The following is a 23,585-nucleotide window of genomic DNA, read 5'->3' as shown; positions in this document are numbered from 1 at the left end:
CCCTACAGGAATGGTGAAAAAAAAGAGTAGTAGTTGTTTCTTGAGAAAATTATGGTGAGGAGGCTCAAATAATTTGGGGAAGAGTATAAGTTTCACTCAATCAGCTAAGTTATAGAGATCAAAAGAAATATTTTTAGGGGATTTAAAATGAACAACAGAAGAGACATAAGATGACCATTAGTATGACATTCAATTAACACAGCTATCAAAACTGTAATTAATTGCACTATTTTCCCTTCTTATAAGTTTTCTTCAGGAATAGAGTCTCACAAGTACCATAAACTCAGTACAGAACTTAGACTGAAAAGTGAATTTTTGTGGTGTCACTATAGGGAACTGTGCTTTATGGCACCATTAGGACTGAAGGACTCATTTGCCAGACAATTGCTGAAAGTGGTCTTTCAAAAATACTTTCATCAGGAGAAGAGAGTTTTGTGGCTATGACCATTCAAGGCTTCCTACACTCAAGACTGTTTGGAACTCATGTAAATCACATTCCATGTCTCATTGTAGGAACAAATATGAGAGTGCAAGACAGCTCCAAAATTTCACTTTGAGTAAGCAGAAGCCTCCTTTGAGATAAGACTGCAACCCCAGATTCTGTGCACCCAAACGTGCTTCCTTCCCTTTATTTTCATTGTGCTGATCTGAAGCATACTCATTCATGGACTTCCAAGATGCCTAGTCATGGTCTTAGTCTGCCTCCCTGGGAGCCCTAATTAGAACTCAAATGCATCCTTAATCTGCTTCCAGACTTTTTTGTTTTCCAGAAGTTCTTTGAAGTCTTTTGTCACGGGAGATCACCTCCTCTTTTCATTGTGGATGTTTATCTCATTTTATATTTCTCTTTGACTGTTACTTTAATTCACTGTGGGTAAAATAGACTTGTATATTTGAAGATCTGGATCATTAAGTAAAATACTTAGCTTAGTTTATGGGCTTATAATACACAATCAAAAATGTTCAATATATTTTAATATAAATTTAGATCCATGATTAAAATTGAGGAAATAAAATAGGCTTTATAAGGATGTAATTCAGCACTACAAAATTATCATTGTTTTTCACAAAGGATAAGAATTTTGGAAGATAACATGGCAACAAGAAAAAGAATCACTATTTTTTATATATGGTTTTACTTGAAAGAGAATAATAATGTCACCATAAATCGATGATATAATATAAAACAAAAACCTTTATGAACAATTTCTGTTTATTTTTGACAAAATATATTTGAAGCAAAAATTCCAAAGCCATGAATCTACCAAAAATACTATGAATATACAGTGAATAGCATTTCTACACAAATCATGTAATTTTTGTTATATTATGTAAATTTTCTAGACATAGATGTAGAAGCAAAATACACTAATATTCTTTCTCAAGGCACATTTATAAATCTGCAAATATAATTAAACTTTATTTATTATACACAGATCAGTACATCAAAAATGACAAAATACCTGGAAATAATTCCTTTGGCATATTCCTATTTCCTAGACAATAAGGTCAGCTTTAATATAATATATCTTCTACCTTTTCAGTGACACATAATTTTTAAATTTTAAGTAAACTTCTCTTTTAGGCTCAAAATTCACCATATAACTATGGTACTAATACAATGAGTGATGGATGTTAGAAGAAAAATTATTAGTACTTTTTAGAGATTTGTTTGAAATGAAACACTAGATCAACACATGATCCTTCAAAAAAATTATAATAATGCAAGCACAGCAATAAATTTGAAATAAAGAAGGTATAGACATTATTAGCTACAGGACTTTGAAACCTCATGCTTTGGACCTAAAAGGCAATTATTTTGCTTTGTAATTACAGCACTTTCATAGCTGTGTGAGGAGTCTTAGATCCATGTTTTTGTTTTGTGATCTCATATGCTTCATTTATTCAGATGTATTAATGTAATATATGCTTATGTGAGTAATTTGAAATTATATGCCTCTTTCTATTTATAGAATTCTTTAAGAAATTCTTGGTAATCACACAGTTTCTACATTAGAGAGCAATTACCCTGCAAGCTAGAAAATGAACATTGGCTTAAAGAACTCTTCATCCCAGAGTTTAGCCTTAAAATTTCACATAGTTGATTGTCAATAAATTTATATGGTTCATAAAGTTAAGATGTGTTGAATCTTAAAGTAAAGAAATAGGAAACCAGACAGTGCTTCTTCACAGATGCCAAGCTGTCATTACTGGGAAACCCAAGGAGTCTTACAGGGCAGTCTGTCTCTCTGATTGATGTAGTTATGTAAAATTCAAGTCCTGCTTTTCTTCCCCACAACTTTGGCTTTCCTGTGTCATCTTGTTCTTTGCTTTTCAGTGATCAGAGAAGGAGATAGGTTCACAATTATTTGTTCATGCTAAAGAAGCAAACAACAAGCAAAAAAAAAAAAAAAAAACCAAACAAACAAACAAACGAAAAAAAAAAAAAAAAAAAACACAACTAAAAAACAACTGAGTTTGTGAAAACTTCAGAAATTTAAGTACAGTGAACAGGGTAGGATGGGATTCTACTGACATAAATGTTCCTTTAAGAAAAAATAGATTCGGACATTTTCATTGTAACAGAAATTCGAAAGGACATATATGTATGTATATAGGCACACATGAAACTAATACATAAAAAACTAATAAACACAAATATTCCTCCTCTAAACTTGGAAATTATAATTCCTGTGTATTTTTAATCCAGGAATGGGAAATTACTAGCATGTTCATTTGATTTTTCAAAAATTTTCAGTGTGCTTCCAAACCCTTTTATCATGATCCTCTCACTTGTCATTTCTTAACTGAGAGAGTACAGGGTCAGGAAATTTTTAATTTTTTGAGTTAAATTGGATCCAAAGACTTTATGAGAAATATAAGTAGTTTATGGCATTGTGATATTGCTCTTTATAAAATGAAGTTTTGAACATAGAATTTCATTTCCTTCTAAAAATTTTAAAACTTATAATTAGTCAAATTATAAAATTCACATCATTAGTAGTTCTATTTTTTATTAATATTACAGTAACAAGTTTATAAATAAAAAATGCTGAATTACAAATGGAGATATGGTACAGTGGTGGAGCACATGCCTAGTATGTGTGAAGTCCTGGGTTTGATCCTTAGCACCACATGAAAATAAATAAAATAAAGGTTTATAATATATCAAGTTAAAACTCATGTCTTCTTTTATAATATGTATACAAATAAGTAATGTTTAAAATCTCTAGATGACATTCCATATGTAAGTTGTATCAGTAGAACTCATTAAACTTAGAACAAATTGGAAACTAATCATAATTTAATCATCATTCCCTATTTTAAAAATGACTTATTTTAGGAGGATATGAATTAAAGAAGCAAACATTATTAGAAGAAAATATCCTCAATGTACCATATGGAACACAGTTTTCTAGGCTGAGTAGAACTGTTGGAGCTGAAGTCTCTCTTCTGCAGCTACAAGAAACCTCACCAGTATGCTAAAATTCCCTCCTTCCACAGCCTTTCCATGAACCAACTGCACACTACTTCTGAATCTAAGAATGAAGATGGATGAGGCCAGGGAGGATGTGGTGCAGGTAACAGCCTAAAGAGTTGCACGTTTTAAGGAAAGACATCTTTAAGTTCTGTCTCTGCAGCCCTATAATTTGAATATCTATAAAAAATGACAAAAATCTCCCTGGAAAGCACAGAACTGTGGCTTTCCCAGTGTAACATGTCAGCTTTCTCTTAATTTTACTCTCTTCTTTGTTCGATAACAGCAATCCTTGGAGAGCTGGTCTCCAAACTTTCTTCTGGACTTATTTGGGATGACATTTCAATTGGAATCATGTCCCAGTCAAAGTTGCTATTATTCTGATCATAATATCAAATTAGTCCAGTCCCATTAAACAATTTACAATGCCTCAACTTTGGCGTGAGGGATTCCCGGCACCTCCAATGGTTCCACTATGGCTCTGAGGGTCCTACCTCTATCATGTGTGATAGGCTCCTCTTCCCTAGCTTGTTCCCAAATGAAGCACCTGGTTTTCTGGGTACTTTTGTTTCTGTATGCCACCATTTTCAAAGTGGCAGTTTTGTGATTCAGGCTCTGTGTAAAATATTAAAATTAATCTCAAATGAAGAAAGAAGAAGAAGAAGGAGGAGGAGGAGGAGGAGGAGGAGGAGGAGGAGGAGGAGAAGAAGGAGAAGAAGAAGAAGAAAGGAGAAGGAGAAGGAGAAGGAGAAGGAGAAAGGAGAAAGGAGAAAGGAGAAAGGAGAAAGGAGAAGAAAAAGAAGAAGAAGAAGAAGAAGAAGAAGAAGAAGAAGAAGAAGAGGAGGAGGAGGAGGAGGAGGAGGAGGAGGAGGAGGAGGAGGAGGAGGAGGAGGAGGAGGAAAAAGAAGAGGAAGAAGAGGAAGAACTGAAGGCCACAGGCTGAGGAGATCACAGGAAGATTGAACATGGAGCTGAGTCAGAGCGCATGCTGGAAGCCCACCCTAAGGTACCTGTGATGAGCCCTCATACTCACTAGTGGTGGTAGAGGAGAGGTCTGCCCTTTCTCTTAGAGAAACCATGTAATATTAGCTTGGGCTTGTGTGTACTATATATAAAGTTATATAAAGTGTAAAAAATAAAATGGAGACTTGTGATGGAGAATCAAAAGAAAGTACAATCATTTTAAGCAGGTCACTGATATTCCAGGTGTTGAAATCAGAAAATACGGCTTCATCACAACCATTGTCAATATGTGAAGGGTTAATAAAAGTGTCATAAAAAATAAAAAGGGTATTTCAGAGAGATTTGGAAACTTGAACTAAATGGTAATACAATAAAACTATAACCTGTACAGGTAATATTCTACATGGTTGATTTTGGGATAGTTTGAAAGATGCATAAAAAACATAAGAAATACCAAAGCATGAGACCTCCAAAGCCATGTGCAAGAGAAATATAAAATAGGAGATTTTTAAAGATATGCTATTTCCTAATTATGCAGAAGCCATTTTCCCCTTTGGCTTGATTCTAAATTGAAAAAAAAAATGTGAATGTAAAACGAGAAGAGTATGTGTTTCAAAAGCCAAGAAAACACAGTTAAAACTACATAAAGCACAGGTCAGGTTTTCATATTGATCAGATTAAAGTAGATTAATGTTTGTTCTAAATTCTACTATACGTAGTTAAATTTAGTTACTCATTTTGTTAAAAACAGATCTTTATTCTTTTAAACAGTAAGTATCTATAAAGTTCTATTCAACATGCAAAAGAAACATCTAAGCATGGCCCTTCCTTCTAAATTTGGTGCTCTACTCACAAATGAGTTGCATGATTCTTTCAATTAGCTTTAATAAATATAATTCTTATCATTCTAATTTATGGTGGGCTATAAAATTAACAAAAATGTTTTAAAAAACCCCATTTTGTTTAACGTGTATTCTATCTTCCAAATAAATGAACCCAAAATAGAAACATTTTTTGGACAATTAAGTATTAGATATCATACATTAAAGAAATATCATTCTATTTACTTATTAATTATCAAGATTTAAATACATTAAACATATTCTCTCAAACCTGGCTGGCAAAAGAGGTAGATAATGTAATACTTACATAGCCAACTTAATGTTCATTATAAACAAAGTAAGAAGTAAAGAGGCAAGAATCCCCATTGAACTCATATAACAAGTTAATGAATCAAAAGCCAATCCCATGATAATAATCTTTCCTTTGGTATCACTGTCATATGTCTTCATTTGATAAAATAAACCTGAAGTACATTAAGGCACAGAAACAACTTGAGTGAATGTAAAAAATAAAATGTTATTAACAAAGGAAACAAAGTCTATTTATAACATATTCACTAGGAACCACATGCAACTCTTAAATATTTGCATTACTTTCTTTTGGCAAATCTAATGTTCCTAATTACAGCCTAATTGTACTCGAATATTATATTAACAATATAGAGAAATCACAGTACCTTATCCACAAGTGTTCAATAGCTGACTTTTAGTTAATAGTTTAATGAAATTTCATCATCAGTACTAAAATAAAATGATACAAAGTATATTTTTATTGGCCATGGGTCAAATATATTATTACATACTAAAGTAGTACATTATATTATTTTTAAAAGCTTTTATCATTTGAGGCAAAAATTGAATAGCAAATCAGATAAGTCATGTTTTCATATATTTCAAAAAAGACAAGACACTCAAAAAATTGGTCAGTTTTCTTTAAACAGAATTGAGATCAATGAAGACACGTATTATCTGAAGGTAATACTAATATCTTTTCTTTTTCTTACATTTTCGGAATTTTTGGCTGAATTCATTTCCTCTATTGTTTTCTGTTCTACTATAACTGTCACTGGTTTGCTTTTGCCTCTTTCAGGTATTCATCTGATAAAGGTCAGAGTCACTTGGTTGTTGGATAGTCCATTCATAGGAGCTAGGTCCAGCATCTAGATCTGGAACATAACTCAGTGAGGAAGACCCAGACATGCTACTGGGAAGTTGGGCTGTCATCTCATAGTAAGGAAGCTGCAGCACTGGATTATGTGCATGTCGCTGCTGTGAGGAAAAAAAAGTCAACTTATATATCAAAACAAATCCAAAATGCTAAGTTAAATGCACATTAAAAAGTCTAATGCATGTTAAAAGTAACATGAATTATGCAAATAGTCATGAGTAAATCAAATTGTATTTTGGTATAAGAAAGGCAGTGACTTCATAGTAGGAGTGTGGGAGCTTCCTTAAATCCTTAACATAAACATTTAAAGGTTTATTAGTTTACTAAAATATAGATTATCAAAGAAATATAATGCAAACCACATATGTAGTTTTAACTCTTCTAGGAGCCACAATATAAGAATAAAATGAAACAGATAAAAATTTTTACAAATGTATTAATCTCAATATATGATAGAGACATGATAACTAAAATTTCTAACTACTCACAGCAAATTAGAAATAAACTGTGATACCTTGAACTTGTCTTTCAACTCACTTCCATCTCTACCAGAGGGGGGGGGGGAGAAAGAGAGAAACAGAGAGAGAGAGAGAGAGAGAGAGAGAGAGAGAGAGAGAAAGAGAGAGACAGAGAGAGAGAGAGAGACAGAGAGAGAGAGAGAGAAAGAGAAGAATAGAATGGAATATGTTGGGAAAAATACTTTCATAGTTTCAGGTAATGAGTGGTTGTTCATTAATATTAACTATATGAGTACCAAATACTATGAATGTTTTTCATGTTCTTCATATATGCTAAACTAAATAGGTATCAAACTTACCATTTTCTGAAAGAAAAAATATTCTTGAGGTAAAGCAGTATTATTAATGGGAAAAAACTGCATGGGAAAGGAAGATCTGCCCAAGATTTCTTCATTCCTTTTGAGAAATAAAATGGAAAGCAAAAAAATCCTTAAAATTCTTAGGTACAAATATTCTTTTCTCTTAATAACTTAACGAGGGTTGTCCATAATCAGAAACAGAGACAGAAAGAGCTTCTCTGGTAGCAGTTAGAATTAAATATCTTAAACAAACACATGCAAATAATGTTATTATATTGATAATGTAGTGTCAAAACAATACATTAATTAATTATTTCATTACTAAATATTGAAATTTCAACATTCAGAGTCACATTTGGTTTTCTGATATGAAAATGTTAGACCAGCGCTTGTATTTACATAAAGACATACAACATTTAGATAGTAACAGAACAATAGCAAGTCATTAATCATCACTGGACATACACTTCAATCTTCTACAGATATAAAAACAAAGAGGGAGAAATTATCATCAATTTATTTTAAAGTATCTTTATTATGTAAATATATAAACTGTACTCCTTCCTAAATGGACTATTAATGTTAACATAAACATGTTGACTGATATCTTCCAGGCATTAAGATAATCAAAACATCTCTAATTAAAAAACTGTGGTGTTCCCCACATTTCATTTATACATGTGATCGTTGCTCTTATGGAGATGTTATAAATCCTGGCTAGGTTCTGCAGCTACTCTTCAATAGTCTACTAGCTCTATAGTATACCCTAATTTTAATTCTAACCACTAATCCATAGGCTAGGAAGCGTACTCTAAGGGAGGCTGAAATCAGCACTGGCAGATGGGAAGAAATGACAGAATGTAGTCAGATGGATGGGGGAGACCCCATTTAAAAATACTGAGACTAGTATCCCAGAAGTCAGTAGAAGTCAGAAGTCCATAATTCATTAAGAAAGAAATTAGAAAAATATAAGTTGTTCCATAGGGGTAAACTGAATAAACATTGAAGCTGCTGAATGGCTGATCAGAAATTTCTCATCACCTTAAAAAGAGTAGCTCTCATATAACAGTGGGGTTAAAAAATGAACAGGAAGAAAGGATTGAAAGATAAAAATATTTATTAGTGATAGGAAGAAGAAAAATATGGGAGTCCAATTAGGAGACAAGGTGAAAGGTGAAGGGAAATTACAGAGTAGGGAAGACTCCGCAGCAGAGGTGAGATAAGCTGCATTATGAAAACAAGTGTCAATTGTCTAAAACCAGTATTTTTCCCACGTGAATCTTTGGACACATAGTTGTCTGCATGGAGGAATCACATGTAAATTAAAAACTGTTATGGATTGATACATTCTCTCCATTTTCAGTTAATGAAACCCTCAGTACCTTAGAATGTGGCCATATTTGAAAACAGGATCATTGCATATGTCATTGGTTAAGACATGTTAATACTGGAATAGGATGGATCCATAACCCTTAATGACTGGTATTCATATAAAAAGGAATATTTGGAGATGAAAACAGAAGAACAACCTGTGAAAATAAAGGCAGAAATGTGGGTAAAGCTTCTGTCATTCAAGGAATACCAAGCAATGCTATCAAAACAACAGAAGAATAGGGGAGAGGCATGGGATAGATTCTTCTTCATAGCTTTGAAGAAACCAGTGCTTCTAATATTTTGATCCTGGATGTCTAGCCTCCAAAATTTTAAGACAATTAATTTCTGTTGAATAAGCACTCTATAGTATGTTGTTACAGTGGCTCTAGCAAATTAAAAATTAGTTCAATAAAGAGCAAGGCATAAGAGGCAATAAGAAGTCAAAAAAACCCATTTACAAGGAAGACTATTGAAGACTAGATTACATTTGCACATCACAACCAGGACATGATAACTCATTCTTATACTTCCTTTATAAAATACCAAATACTAGAAAAAAGTACTACCAATGAAATGTAGTGTCATGGGATATACATATGACTTTTTTGACATTACAGTCTAGACTCTGAGATGATTTACAAACTATGTATCAAATATAAGATAGTTATACTACAATCTTCTATTGCCTATCTAGTCTTTTAAACTCCAAATCCTACAAATATTTTGTTCTTTTCCCAAACCCAAAGAAAATGAAGTAGTTTTTTGCTCTTGGTATTAAAGAAGAGGGGAAGCTATTACATCCTATATATGGCTCAATCCATAAATCTATAATGATTTCCCTATCTTAGTAGTAATTTTCCTTTTGTTGAATACTTACAATATATTCAGTATTTTAAGTACCTTGTATTTACTATAAAAATTTATTCTCATAAAAACTTTTTAAGTATTATTTTAATTTTAGAGATAAGGATACAGAAAGGTAAAATAACCTCCTCAGAGTCACAGCATTAATAAAGTGGAACTGGCAGAATTCAAATCCAGGCAATCTGATTTTATTACCTACTTTACTAAGTTCTCTTTATTCTCCCCAATATAGAAATTCTGGGAGAATAAAAATATGTAGCACACTTATTTGGGGTTTAATACTTCTGCCAAAAATAATTCTGGGTATTTGCCAGTCCCAAAAGGTCACTCTCCCATGCCTTAGGGGGCTGATACAGTTAACAAGGGATAGGATGTTTGGTTATTATTAGTTTATTTGAAAATATTCAGTTCTGCCAAAGACAACAAGAAAACAAACAGGATGGACAAAATTCTTAAAAATGCTTAGTGTAGATTGTAAGTAAGCTAGCAGTTTATTAACAGCAATGGAACTGTGAGGGATAAAATAAGTAAGAAACCTAGGAAGCCAAGATAGAATTCATAATATATATACTAATGGATAGTGAATGATTTAGATCTTATAACACACAAGAGAGATGGATATCTACTCCTGATCATGCCTAACAGTTATATTTCTCTTCTTCCCTTCATTCTGCCTAAGATAATCTGAGAGAAAATCTACAGAAAACAAGCTGATGAACCAGGATGCTCCTCATCAAGTAAGTAATATTAGTTCCAGGAACTTTCCATCTGAAGGGATAGCCTTGCTCAAACATACACTCTTGTCCTCATCACCACACTATCAGTAGGGAAGGTTGACAGCAGAGAAACAGTGTCTGAATATTAATATAACCAGAACTCAGTTACTTCATCCTTCTGCCCACTTACAATCTATTCTAAGAAGTGTGCTAAACTATCCACCAAACTTGCTCTTACTTTTCACTGTGTTTTTTTACACTGATTTAATAAACACTGTGATTTTGGAATCTTAAATTGGTTTGGCAGACTTTAGGTACCATAACCTCTGGATACCTTGCCAGACAGTTTACTGGAAGGTTATCACTGCATCAATATATCAGGCTACACCAAATTCTAGAACACAGAGAAGTTCTAAACATTAGTGAAATAAATAATTGAATGGCTTAACATCAGAAGACTTAGTTTCAAGGCCAGCACTTTATCATCCTTGTGACCTTGATAATTGGTTAACTTTTTTGTCTGCATTTACTGAAACATAAAATACAGATAACAATATTTCTATGATCCATCACAGTAAGACTTTGTATGTTTAAATGATTTAACAGCTATGTAAAACATACAGAAAATCATTAAGAATACCTCAAACGTAAATCTATGTCACTTACTACTTTAAATATTAAAACTGACCTTTAAATGAAAATATTTTCTCCCACTTTCCATGGGTTCAGAAGAAATAAACTTCTTAATCTAATCCTATGTATAAATAGTAATATTCTGTAATAGTCCAGAATAGGATAAAAATCATCCTCTGACATATTTATTATTTTTCATTAATATAGATTATAAGAACATACTTATTTGCTTTACCTTTATGAAAAAGTATATTTCTAATTACCTGTAGGTATGTGAATTTATCTTAACACAGCTCTCAAAATTTTGGTTAGCTGGTTCTGAAGAGCGAGAACTTCCTTTGAAAGAAATACAATGATTACTTTAGGGTTCAACTACTTGGAGTTTAAATATTAAAACATAATATAAACCAATCTTTAAAGATATAGTAGTGACTTGAAATTCCACAGTTACATAAAATATGTGCATATCTATCTCTCAAGTCATATTTAAAGATTGTATATATTACTGTAAATGAATGAAGTATAATTAATATTTATCCAAAAGCAAGTCATAAATAAGAATAAAATGATATGAAACTATATAAGATATATGATGTTGTTTTGTAATACTTACCTAGAAACTAATAATTTCAAATGTCAGCACTCTTTGCCTCCATGGTAGAAGGCATGAGTTCTCTAAATTGCTCAAAAGCCAAGTCAACTTTTTATAGGATGTGTAATATAATAAGCTCTGGCCTATTTTATCAGCCTGTGTGAGTTAACTGGGTAGAATCAAAGAGCATGATGCATCCATGCTTTAAAGTAAAAAAGAAAATGTGAAATGCAAAGAGAAGAACTTTTACTATGCAAGAAGATATTGATTTTTTAATTCTTATTTTTCCTTTTTAGTGGATCAAGAGAAATAAAAACCAAAGGCATGATACATCAATAAGCCTGAATGATTTATGGCAGTGATACATCAATAAGTCTGTACCATGTATAAAATGCTTAAACACAATATTCTAAGAATCACTCAGATAGTCTCTATTGGTCCCTGAAAAGATGTGAGGCCAAGTGTAATAGTTTTCTGGGCAGCTAATCACATATGCCTAGTTCCTAGCATGAATTCAGGACAAGGATTTAAAGCCATTGAGTCAGGAATCTTTCCTCCCCTTCTAGCAAGGCTCTATAGGTACCTTTGTCCACTTTGTTCTTATAGGGGCTTAAAACAGCTCCAGACAACAGAAGGAGTTATTCGGAAGGGCTAATTTATCCACTTATCTTCCAAATAGTAGGTATTTGATACCATACATTAGCAGTGACAAGAAGATTGGCAAACAACCTTGCTACATAAAAGCTATTTACGTACCTTCAGTTCATATAAATTTGATCAATTTTAGTCAATAGCAACCATCATAGCTATCTCCTGATTTTAAAATAGTACATTTTAAATTTTACTTAGAAGAGATGCTACAAATTTGGTAATATAACTGGCAATACAAATTAACTATATAGTATTATAAATTAGATATGTGTTTGAAAAAATTAAGAGACTACAGAGACACTTTTATTGTCTTATACTACAAGGAAAACAAAATGCTTACAACTTCTGAGACTAGCAGCAACCACAAAACACACTTTGAAAATTCATCAGTGAGAGAACCTACCAAATCGATACTGCACATTAATTGGTCTTCCATATAAACGGATTCCATTCAGCAAAGCTATTGTATAAGACACTGATTCTGGGTGCTTAAAGCAGACAAATCCAAAGGATTTCAGCTTTCCTTCTCTGTCTTTGCATATAGTCACTTTGGTTAGTGGCCCAGCCTACGAGAAACTTAAAAATTATTTACTCATAAATCCAAAGATTTATTTTTACACTCAGAAAAATAATTAAACTTTAAAGAAAAAAAGGTTAGCAATAGCTTTATGTAGCTCTGCTAATAATGCATTTTCCTTACAAACATCACACTTACTCATACGTCCTCTATATTTTCTTTAGCAAATTCTCCATGGGCAAAAAGTAAAAACATAAGCTTACTTCCTGATCTATTACATGAGGTTTACATTTCATTTAAGTGGAAAAAGAAAATCATAAAAAATGAGAAGATAATATATACTGCCTTGTGGGTCCACAAAATTGATAAGGATCTAGTCCTTATGGACTTGAAATCATATAGTTTTTGTACAGGTAATTGCAACCCCACATTCATCTCTCCCCACCCATTTTTTTGGGGGGGGCACTCAACATGAAAAACCCTTGTTGAAGACAATAATTTTACATTCCTTTCTTCCTTTTTGGTGGTAAGACTCAAATTAAATTGGTTAAAAAAAAAGATAAGATTTACAGGTTTTGTTTTAAAGGGCAAACTTAAAAAGGTAGCAAATTAAAAGGATAAAGTCTTAAAAATATTTTTCAAATAATAGAAAGTTTTACATTTATGAGAAGAAACTGTGGTCCTGAACAGAATATTCTCTACTAACCTATGTGTATCTATTATTAACATAGAGACACTTTAGTTTAGAGATAAAGTGGGTCCTTCAAAACCAAAGAAATTCTTTCACCTCTGGTACTTATACTTAATCCTAGACATTTAGCTCTGCTATTGTCTCCCTTGGAACCTTCCCTTATTCTGACAGGAGGAAGTCACTTTTTATTTCTGTTAATGTTAGTTAGCATTACTACTAATACAGGCAGCAAACACCTAGTAAATGCCAGCTATAGCTTTGGTTTATTTAGGTTAGCTCATTTATTCATCACAATTGCATCATATTATTCTTCACAGTCTCATCATCTTGTAGATAGTATTACTCCCATTTGACATTTGAGGAAACTAAGAGACTTAGGTACTGGCCAAAAGTCACACTGCTGACCTAAGAGCCATGCTTTTCCCATACTATATATCTCTGTCTTTGGTAGATTACCCTAAATAATGGTAATTAATGTTCATTTTCCCCTTTAACAAAGTGTAAGGAATGTTTCTAAAATTTTTATGTCCAGCACCATACTTGTGTTTTCCCTGTGATTCTGGATCATTAAATGCTTAGATGCGTTCCTGAATGAAGATATACCATTGGCAAGTGAGACGTCCTGTGCATCACAGGTAAGTGTTTACAGAACACAGGAGACTGAATCCCAGACTTAATCCAGACCTCAAAAACTTTCCTAAAGTCCTCTTGGAATTACCAGGGAATCAGTTGGTCACAGTCATGGTATATTGGTTGTCCATCATCTCACATCTCATTTATCATTCTAGAATAAAAATACTCGCATAAAAGGGCTTAGGAGGATGAGTAATACATATGAAAACATTTTTAAAGGTGACACCTCTCACTTTGCAGAATGCAAAGCATAAGGGTGCTTATTATCTGAAGGAAGACAGTGACAGGTCTGTTTTCTACTGGAGCACATCCAAGGCCCGGTAAACCCTTAATGAGGGCTGGGAGTTAGGGAGGGCCCAGCCACTGCCCAACCTCAGAACTCTGCAGTGGGGATGGGGCTAAACCATATCCTTCACCAGCTGCTCCGCTGGGGACAGGTGCATCCAGTCAAAAATAATTAAAAGCACGGCACAAGAGAGGGCTGGAAGGGTGCCAGGCCGCCGGTGGTCCAGGTGTGCCCCGCCCCTCCGCCGCCCCTTCCCCGAGGACGCTACCTGAAGGAATAGCTCCTAAAGAATCTCTTCCCGCACGCTGGGCTCTAAATTGCCCACAAACCCGGTACTGTCGGCCTCCTCCTGAGCTGGGAACATCCCTCCGGTGTCAGCCCCAGGATGGAGGAAGGGCCAGACCCACCCCCTTGCTCCGCTTCACTGCGCTGCTGGGGTGAGGGAGGAGGGCGGGAAAGGGAGCGCGCTAGTAATGGAGCTAAGCTGCGGACCAAGCCCCCCGGAGCCCGCGGGGACCGCCCACCACGCTGCCCCACGCCCAGAATCAGGCCTTGGAAGAGTGTTAGGAAAGGAAGATTGTTGTTAAGGGGCTTTGCCCTTTTGCTTGTCGAGGGTGCTCTCTGTTTTCTCCTGCTTTTTAAAGTCCTTATTTAAAATGTCGGTTGAGTAAATCCAAAGTCAAAGACTACAGAGATGATTTAAGATTTAGTAACTTCACTCTCAGAAGCTGCTAGGCTAATAAGGGAAGAATAATTTGTCTCCAAAGAGTCAAAGGATGAGTCATTAAGATTTTTAAAATTAAATTGTTATAGAAAATGATATTTAAAGAATGAATGCATGTATGGATCTTGTTACAATAGAATACTGAAATTAAAATTTTATTTACCCAGGAAGTGCTCCTAAGAGAAGTCTTTGAAAATGGCAACCCAAGTTTTTGGTGGGCTCCGAAAGCAGTTGAACTTGAGAAAACAGTCATATCAAGGAATCCTTGGAAAATGTCTACGTAGGATCCTGAAACCATCCTGTAAATATGGTAAAAGTAATGAGGACACCATTCCTTTTAGTTTGGGAATTCATTTTGAATTGAGGAGGCAAGTTTTTGCTTGTCTGATGGACCAGAAAAATCATCTTTTCAAAAAAAAAAAGATACATTTTAGGAAATCTACTTTTCTCCTTTTACTCTGACATTACTTAGCTTTATGACTTTGAAAAAATAACTTCTGTTTGGAATTCAGGTTATGTTCCTTAAGGAATGGATCAGACTAAATATAATGACTTCATTTAATAGGTATTTTCTGAGTGTTCCCTATGAAATGAAAGTGAACATAAAAACTCTGCATAATGGGAAAGACAGAGGTTCTATACATACAAATGCAATAAAGTGTCAGTAACTCTAGTAATTATCTTAGTTGATAATTCATGAGTATATAAATTGTTTCCCTTTCTCTCTCTCTCTCTCTCTCTCTCTCTCTCTCTCTCTCTCTCTCTCTCTCTCCCTCTCCCTCTGTCACCAGTATAAACATAGTAGGGTAGAAGGAGGTTAAGGAAACTAGTACAGTTTAAGCAAATAACAAAGAAATGCTGACCAAATGAATGGTTACCTGCAAGTCTCTGTTATGTGTATATCTCCTGATATACATGTATTTATGTATCTTATACAAACCAACATATTTCCTCCTTAACCTACCTTCGGACACTACTTGTCTTGGAGCTGTATCTTCAGCTTTCTTTGTAAAAATTTAGTGTTATTTTTGACTGTGCATGCTATAAATCTTTGTATTTGCAAATAATTAGTGTAATTAGATCATATTATGTTTTTATATTGAAATTTACACCATTCTTTTGTTTACAGATGCACATGAGTTTGGTGTTCTTAATACATCTTCTGTTTTGGTTGTACATGATTTATAGTGCTTATGATTCTGGAGTACTTATTCAATGTTATAAACTATAAAATTCAGCCCCTGTGGCTATTTGTTTAGAATTTTACCTCAATAGATCTTTTTTTTTAAATGTATATATACTGTGTTTCCTAACTCATGATAGGAAATCTAGCAATAACTAAAAAATAATTCACTTTACTCTTAACATTTACTGGACCATTAGTCACATAGAAGGCATTGCTTGTTTCAATCTGAGGAATACTTTATTATAAAGAATTAGCTTTTCTTTATTCATACCAGGATGTCTTATACTTCTACTTGTATGAACCTGTCAAAATGAAAAAAATATATATTTAAATTAGTTTATATGCTTATAAAACTGGAGCTCTTTACTCTTTCTTCTTTACCCAGATGACTCATTCTTTTTTAACTCAGTCCAGGTAGGATTCCCTGAATTCTGCAATCTAGATTAGCGGAGGGCCCCACCTGTATAAGTATCACAGTTTCCTAAGTATTTCTTCAAGTCCCCCTTTATTGTGAACTATCATGCAGTAAATATACTATAATACCTAGAACAATCTCTGACATGTCTATAGGCCAATAATAAATAGTTGCTGAAATAATACTGTTTGAATAAATGAATATTCTTACTTTGTATTTGTATTCCCAGCAGGTTAGTCTATGCCGGGCAATCCATAGGTGCTTAATAAAAGTTGCATAAATGAATGACCAAATGAATGTCCAAATGGAAAATTGGAAATTTACTGTTAAAGGACTCTTTTTTTAAAAAATTGACTTCATTTTTAAAAATTCTAATTTTGTCTTTATTATGATTTTCCTGCCCATATTTTCCCCCAAGTAAATATAACAGTTTTTGTTCTTGTTTTTTTACATGTATTTTAGATGTGGTTATTATAAAGAAACTTTTTTTTAATTTAAAGAAATAAAATTAAAAATTACCAGAAAATATATCACATAGAGATAATAATCTTGGAGGGAAAACTTGGATTTTGAACAATATGTATATACATATAACACAATTTTAAAATCATACTGTCTATATCATTTTTGAGCTTATCCTTTTCTCCTTAAAAGCATAATGAAGGTTTTTTTCTACACGTATAAATATGGGTCTGTCTGATTTATAAATTTTAATCTGCAGTGTGGATATAATTAGGCTAATCCTACATGGTTAGAAATTTATATTTTTCCATTTTTTGGCTATTATACCAATGCTCTGATGAACATCCTTGTTGGGATACATTTGTGCACATGTGGATTATTATTACTTTGGAGGACCTTGGATTTTTGTAGAAAAGTATCCTGGTGTTAAAAATACCTTGATGAATGAAAGGGTAAGATTACTAAACATTTTGACACATTGCTAAGTTAAATAAAATGTTGTAGTGAAGTGCATTCTGATAAATAGTTACTTTGCAATCACTATAAATATTATTCAACTATTATAATTACCTCAGAAGCAAGTCTGGTGCATAGAACTCAGTTTTCTTTCTTCTTAATCATTATCATCACCATTATTGTCAATGTCATCATCACCTTGATGTTCTTGTTCACACTGTATGCATGTCAGCCATTTTTTATATCCAAGGAAAACTAAATAAGTATACAAGTAAATAAGGACCTATTAAACTATTGGAATTTTATATATTATTTTGTCATTTCTTTATAATTTGCTATTTAATCCAATAGGCTTTAACCCCAACTTTCCCAATTGACAGTAAGTATATGATAATTAATACATGTATTTTGAAACTCTGCTTTGTGTTGTCCTATATGAAATGCCAAGTTCTTATGATCTCTTTAGAATGATAAAGATGAAAATAATGTGTGAGGGTCATATTATAGTATTACCTCAAAAGCATGAAGAAAAGGGAAAATATAAATAAAATAGGAAATATTTATGTTTTAATTTATTCAGTATACATTTGTTAAAAAATGTTTTACATGAATAATGTGTACATTATCTTTCTCCACTTTGTGAAGTGATGTGGTTTATTTATATCTCTGTTATATCCCAGTGCAGTTACTACAGCTCAGTGCTGTGGAAGGACCTACATTATTTGGTGGTAAACAAATTATAGTAATGGCAGCCTTTCAAAATAAAGCCTCACATAAACATTCAGAGATCAAACATGTCAAAATAATGATGCTTCATCAGCAGTTAAATTCTCATGATTTTAAAATGAATATTTGTTTGTGAACTTCTGAAGCATGATTCCAGATTCAGATGAGTTTCTGCTGATCTCTGATGTACATTAAACACTTCTGTTCTTACTGAATCTTTGGAAGTTACAGAGACAAGAATTTTCTAAAAATAAATTCAATTTTTGAACTTATAACCCATGTACTTAGAAAACTCTCAATTTTCTTTGCTGAAGTTCATAGCTGGGAGGAAAATAAGACTTAAATCAACATGTAAAAAGAAAGCTTGTAATAATTTAAAATTATAGTAAAAGCAAAAGTATTTTTTTAAATTTTAAATTTCTAGCCTTAAGAGACAAGCTAGAATTTTAAATTTAAAATAGCCTCTGTGTTTTGGATGCAAAATGATATAAACCTGAAAAGCCCATAGTTTACACTTAACAGCTTCATGGGTTTGGATTTCATTATTGGTTTTCTGGTATATAAAGACAACTTAGTTTGTAATCAAACTGAACATAAACCACAACTCTTTCTGACTCTTTCCATTTCTGGCATTTTCTAGCAAGACATTTTTTCCCCTAGGCTTTCCACAATAGATTCTTCTAGACCACTTCTGAAATCCTGAGGCTAAAAGAAATAAAATATATAATTAGCCTTTTTATTCCCTTAAATTCAACTTGTGTAGTTGAAGCTTTGTGACTTATTACAGAGACTTTGACTTGAATATCCTTCTCACGAACTCAAGTCAAAAAGGAAAAAGAAACTACCTCACCTTTTCAACAAAGAGGGAGGAGCAAAAGTCAGTTTTACAGTAAAGCCTGCCAGCTTGTGACAAGCCTATCAAAGACAAACCTTAATGAATTACGGATTTTTTTTTTGTGTGTGTGTGTGTGAATCTGAGTGCTTCTTTTACTTTTTCAGATTCCGAATGAGAGTATACATTTTCCTGTGTTTGATGTGCTGGGTAAGATCTGGTAAGATACTTATTAATGATTTGTCTTTAAAACCGCATATAAAATAATTAGTACAGTTTGTATTCTGGGATAAAGAATGTTATGACATCATAGTATGAAAAAAATATGCTATGATCATAGGTATATTAAACCAGATTACTATGATGATTTGTATGTATATGTATACTTGTGTGTTTAATATTGGGAAATTGATGTTCTGTATTTTATTTACTTTTCAGATAATTAATAATTAGAAAACCTTTTACAAGAAGACTATATAGGGAATAAATTTATAAAGAGAAAAATAATTGAATAAAAGAGAAATTAATTCAGTGATGAAAATCATAACTTAATAAATGTTGTATTTTAATTTCATTAATTCAAATAGCCCTCCTTTTTAGAAAACTTTTTACACAGGTAAATTATGAATTGCAAAGCAAACTAATCATAAAATACAACTTTCTTCCTTGTTTAGCATAATACAAACCAAAGCCGGTATATGCTCATAAGGAAAAACTTTATTCAATCCTGGTTTACTGGTTTACGTTAATAAACTTTACTAATTTTAGTAATTTACTACTTTATTAGTTTTTATGGCAATGAAATAGTATTAATAACATAGAACAATTTGTTCTACTTTATGATAGTATAAACAGCAAGTTTAAAATTCAAAATGAGGAGTTTTCTGAGGAATTTTGTGAAAGTAGATTATTTTTTTATGTTTTAAATGTTTTCCTAAAATATTCTTGCATGTATACTAAAAATAAAATATGAAATAGAAATTAGCAAATATTTAATTTTATATTTTCAACTGCATATTTAAGCTAATTATTACTTCTAGAAACATTTAAATTTTCAAAACAGAATCTAAAGAATAGTAGTGTACAGTTTATCATATTTATTTTATCATTTATATTTATATCCTGTTGCATAAGTCTCTTAATAAGTGTTTTGTTTATGTAGTACTTAACTTGGGCACTTTAAAAGTTAGAGAAATTTGAACTCTGGGCTCCTAACCTTATGTGTCATTTTAATGTCATAGTTTGTGATCATTTTCATATTGTAGTTTCACTATGAACTGTTGGGCAGACTTCCTGAGATTGTTTTGATTAAAGCTTTAGTCAGTTGCCTGAGTTTTTTAATTAGGAAAACTCAAAGAATATTACTCAATGTTTCTTTGTTGACAGTTTCATTCATGTATGATAATGATTAAAATATAATAGAACCTTTATATATTAACAATAGCAAAAAGAAAATAAGGTAATCAAAAATTTTGGTGTGTCTTGAAATCATTTTTAACCCATGAAAACTCTTAAGATTTCTCTCATCTTCCTTGAATCTATACTTGATAAGGGAATTGTGTTGAATTTTCAGTAGATTATTTCACATGATTGTTTTATTCAAATCATACCTACTCTTCCTAAACCCCTAGATATTTACCTCTAGGATGGCATGCTTTGCTCTTGTTGACATGAGAAATCATTGATTACATCTGTATTTTAAAAAGGAAAAAAATCTGATAAGTGAAACTAGTCAGGTATTTTAAGAAAAATGAATATAATGGAAGTGGAGAGGTAACTATAAAAACAATATATAATTTATATGTCTCTCTGTGTATATTCTAATTATATGCATATATATTTGTAGTATAGTTGATGACTCATACTACCTGTAAAAATGGCAGTTTTTGTTGTTGCTATTATTTCTGCAGCAAAGGTTAGAAAATATTTCTGCAAAAGGCCAGAGGGTAAATATTTTTGTTTTTGAGGGTCATCTATTCATCTCTGCCAACATAGTATGAAAGGAGCTATAGACAGTATGTAAAAAAAGGAGTGTGGCTATGTTCTAACAAAACTTATGGATGGATGCTAAATTTTACATTAGTTATAATTTTCACCTGTCACAAAATATTATCATTTTGATTTTTTCAGTCATTTAACAATATGAAAGCTATTCTTAGATTTCTGACAGTATTTGTCTCATAGGATATAGTTTTCCAAATCCTGTGTTCTAATATTCTGGCAAAGATGTAAAAGATAGATCAATTCAGCTTTCTCATTTCATAGATGTGAAAAGTGAAATATAGGAAATTGAGTCATTTTCCTAAAAATCATGAAACTTGCATTTATGGTAAAGTACGCTTAGCAAACTTGGTAAAATGCAAATTCTTATTCATGGGCTGGAGAGGAAGCCCCAGTTTCTGCATTGCTAATAAGCTGTTAGGTGATACATGGGTACTGAAGCACACTACAAGTAGCAAGGGAATAGCATAGCAAGTCATGCAACCTTAATAGCCAGTATGTAGGACAGTGACTTTTCCAAGATCCATGGGATTCTGAGCTCATTGTCTAAAACAAAATTATTATATTTGTCTAAATTGTACAAATACTCTTCTGATGTGTCCAGTAATTTATTACTGTTGACTTATGAAAATGAAGTGCATACAAATGACTAATTTACTGTACTAAAGTCACTTTAATACAAGGGTGATGTGAAAGAACATGCAATGTGTAATTTTAAATTCATGTCCTGGTGGCTAGATATCAGGGCTAAGTGACTCAGCCTCCATGAACTTCAGTTTGCTCATTTTTAATTGAAAAGAATAGTTACAATACTACTTCATAGAATTGTGAAGCTCAAATGAGATAATGTAAATGTGTGATGTGACAGATTGTAAAGCAATAATCCACTGTTTTCTCTTTAAATGCATTTTCTTTTAATTCTGTTGGATAATTTCCAACTGTAGATCTTCTTCATGCAGTTTCATGGACTACTTGAATCTCCTAGGTTATACATTTAAAAATGCAAATCTACCTACCAATCAGAATCTCTGGAAATTGCCCCAGGAAACCACATTCTGAACAAACGTACCCAGTATTTTTTCACACTGTTTTTTAAACCTATGCTTGGGAAATCCTAGTTTGTTTTGCTTGTGTAGTCAGATTCCTTGTCAGTCATTGTCCACATATTTTTATAAATAAGTGATTGAATATCTTGATTTTGTATAACACATTGACTCAATATTTATTTTCTGAATTTGCATTGGTGGCTCAGAACTAAAATTTAAAATACATTTTTGCCTTTACTTTTGCTTTTGGCCTCTATCCTTGAGGGATCTTAGAGTTTCACCTATACAATTTTGTTTTAACTGCTGCTATAACCACATAAACACCTGTCTTGGTGACATCAGTGGGTAAATTGTTTCAGGTTTGGGATTCTGCTGTTTCCAAAGGCTCTTTATTCTTGATACACACAAATAGGCAAATGGACTAGTGAACTTCTGATGGGGTCTTATTTGTGTTGCTCAAATGTGTACAAAATAGCTTATACCATAAATATGTTGCTATGGCTTTTTGGAATTCACCTGAAAATGTTCTGTTGCTTCTTATTTTATGACCTTAGGTCATTTAATCTGTTTAATCATCACTTTACTCATATGTAGAATATGTGAAGAGTAAGGAAATATAAAACGACACAGGACTTGGCATGGAGTGAGTGCTAAATAATCATATGCCATATGATTGTTGTTGATATGAATGCTGTTGATAACAAATCCATTTTGTTTTCAGAAATAGGGAAAGAGAAGGAAGGAGATTTTCAGGTACACTTTTTGGGATGAGATTGTAGTTTAAGGGGATTATCATAGAACAATGGATTAAATTCAGGATATGTGTGAGGATTTGTAACATTTTATGCAAGTGTTGGTCAACACTGAAAGTCACAAGATAAAATCATTTGTCTTAGTAGTTTACCAACCAGGAAAATGTGTTTGGAGTCAAATAATATTATAGTAGTAGAGGACATTTGTCTCAACTCCTTCCATTTAAAGATGAGGGCATTATTATATTAAGTGAGTAAGTCAGAAAGATAAATGTCTCATGGCATGATCTTATTCATATGTAGAATCTTAAAAAAGTTATCTTGTAGAGGTTGAGAGTTGGATAGTGGTTACCAGAGAATTGGGAGGGGAAGTGGGAAAGGAAGATCAGGGAAAAGTAGGTCAACACATCCAAAGTTACAATTGGATAAGAATAAGCACTGGTGTTTTATCACCTGTTAGGGTGACAATATCTAATAATATTTTGTATATTTCAAGATAGCTAGAAAAGAGGATCTAGACTTATCACCAGAAAGAGGTACTAAAGATTGAGGTACTATATATAGCAATCTGATTCAGTTTTTTTTTTTTTTTAAGGTTTAGGCATTGAAACCAGGGGCACACTATGACTGATGTATATCAATAGCCTTTTTATTTTTTATTTTGAGACAAGTTCTCACTAAGTTGTTCAGACTTACCTTGAATTTGTAATCCTTCTGCTTCAGCCTCTTTACAGGCATGTGACAGTTATTCAGTGTATAT

At 32.6% G+C, this 23,585-nt stretch overlaps 1 pseudogene; it reads right to left on the bottom strand.

The window, feature by feature from the left end:
* Positions 1-6,264: 6,264 nt before the first annotated feature.
* Positions 6,265-14,589, bottom strand: LOC143640957 (splicing regulator RBM11-like; annotated as a pseudogene).
* Positions 14,590-23,585: the final 8,996 nt, after the last annotated feature.

This window comes from Callospermophilus lateralis, unplaced genomic scaffold, assembly GCF_048772815.1.
Source record: "Callospermophilus lateralis isolate mCalLat2 unplaced genomic scaffold, mCalLat2.hap1 Scaffold_79, whole genome shotgun sequence".
Taxonomy (NCBI): domain Eukaryota; kingdom Metazoa; phylum Chordata; class Mammalia; order Rodentia; family Sciuridae; genus Callospermophilus; species Callospermophilus lateralis.
Note: the sequence above shows the minus strand (reverse complement) of the source record. Positions and strands in the feature narration are given on the sequence as shown.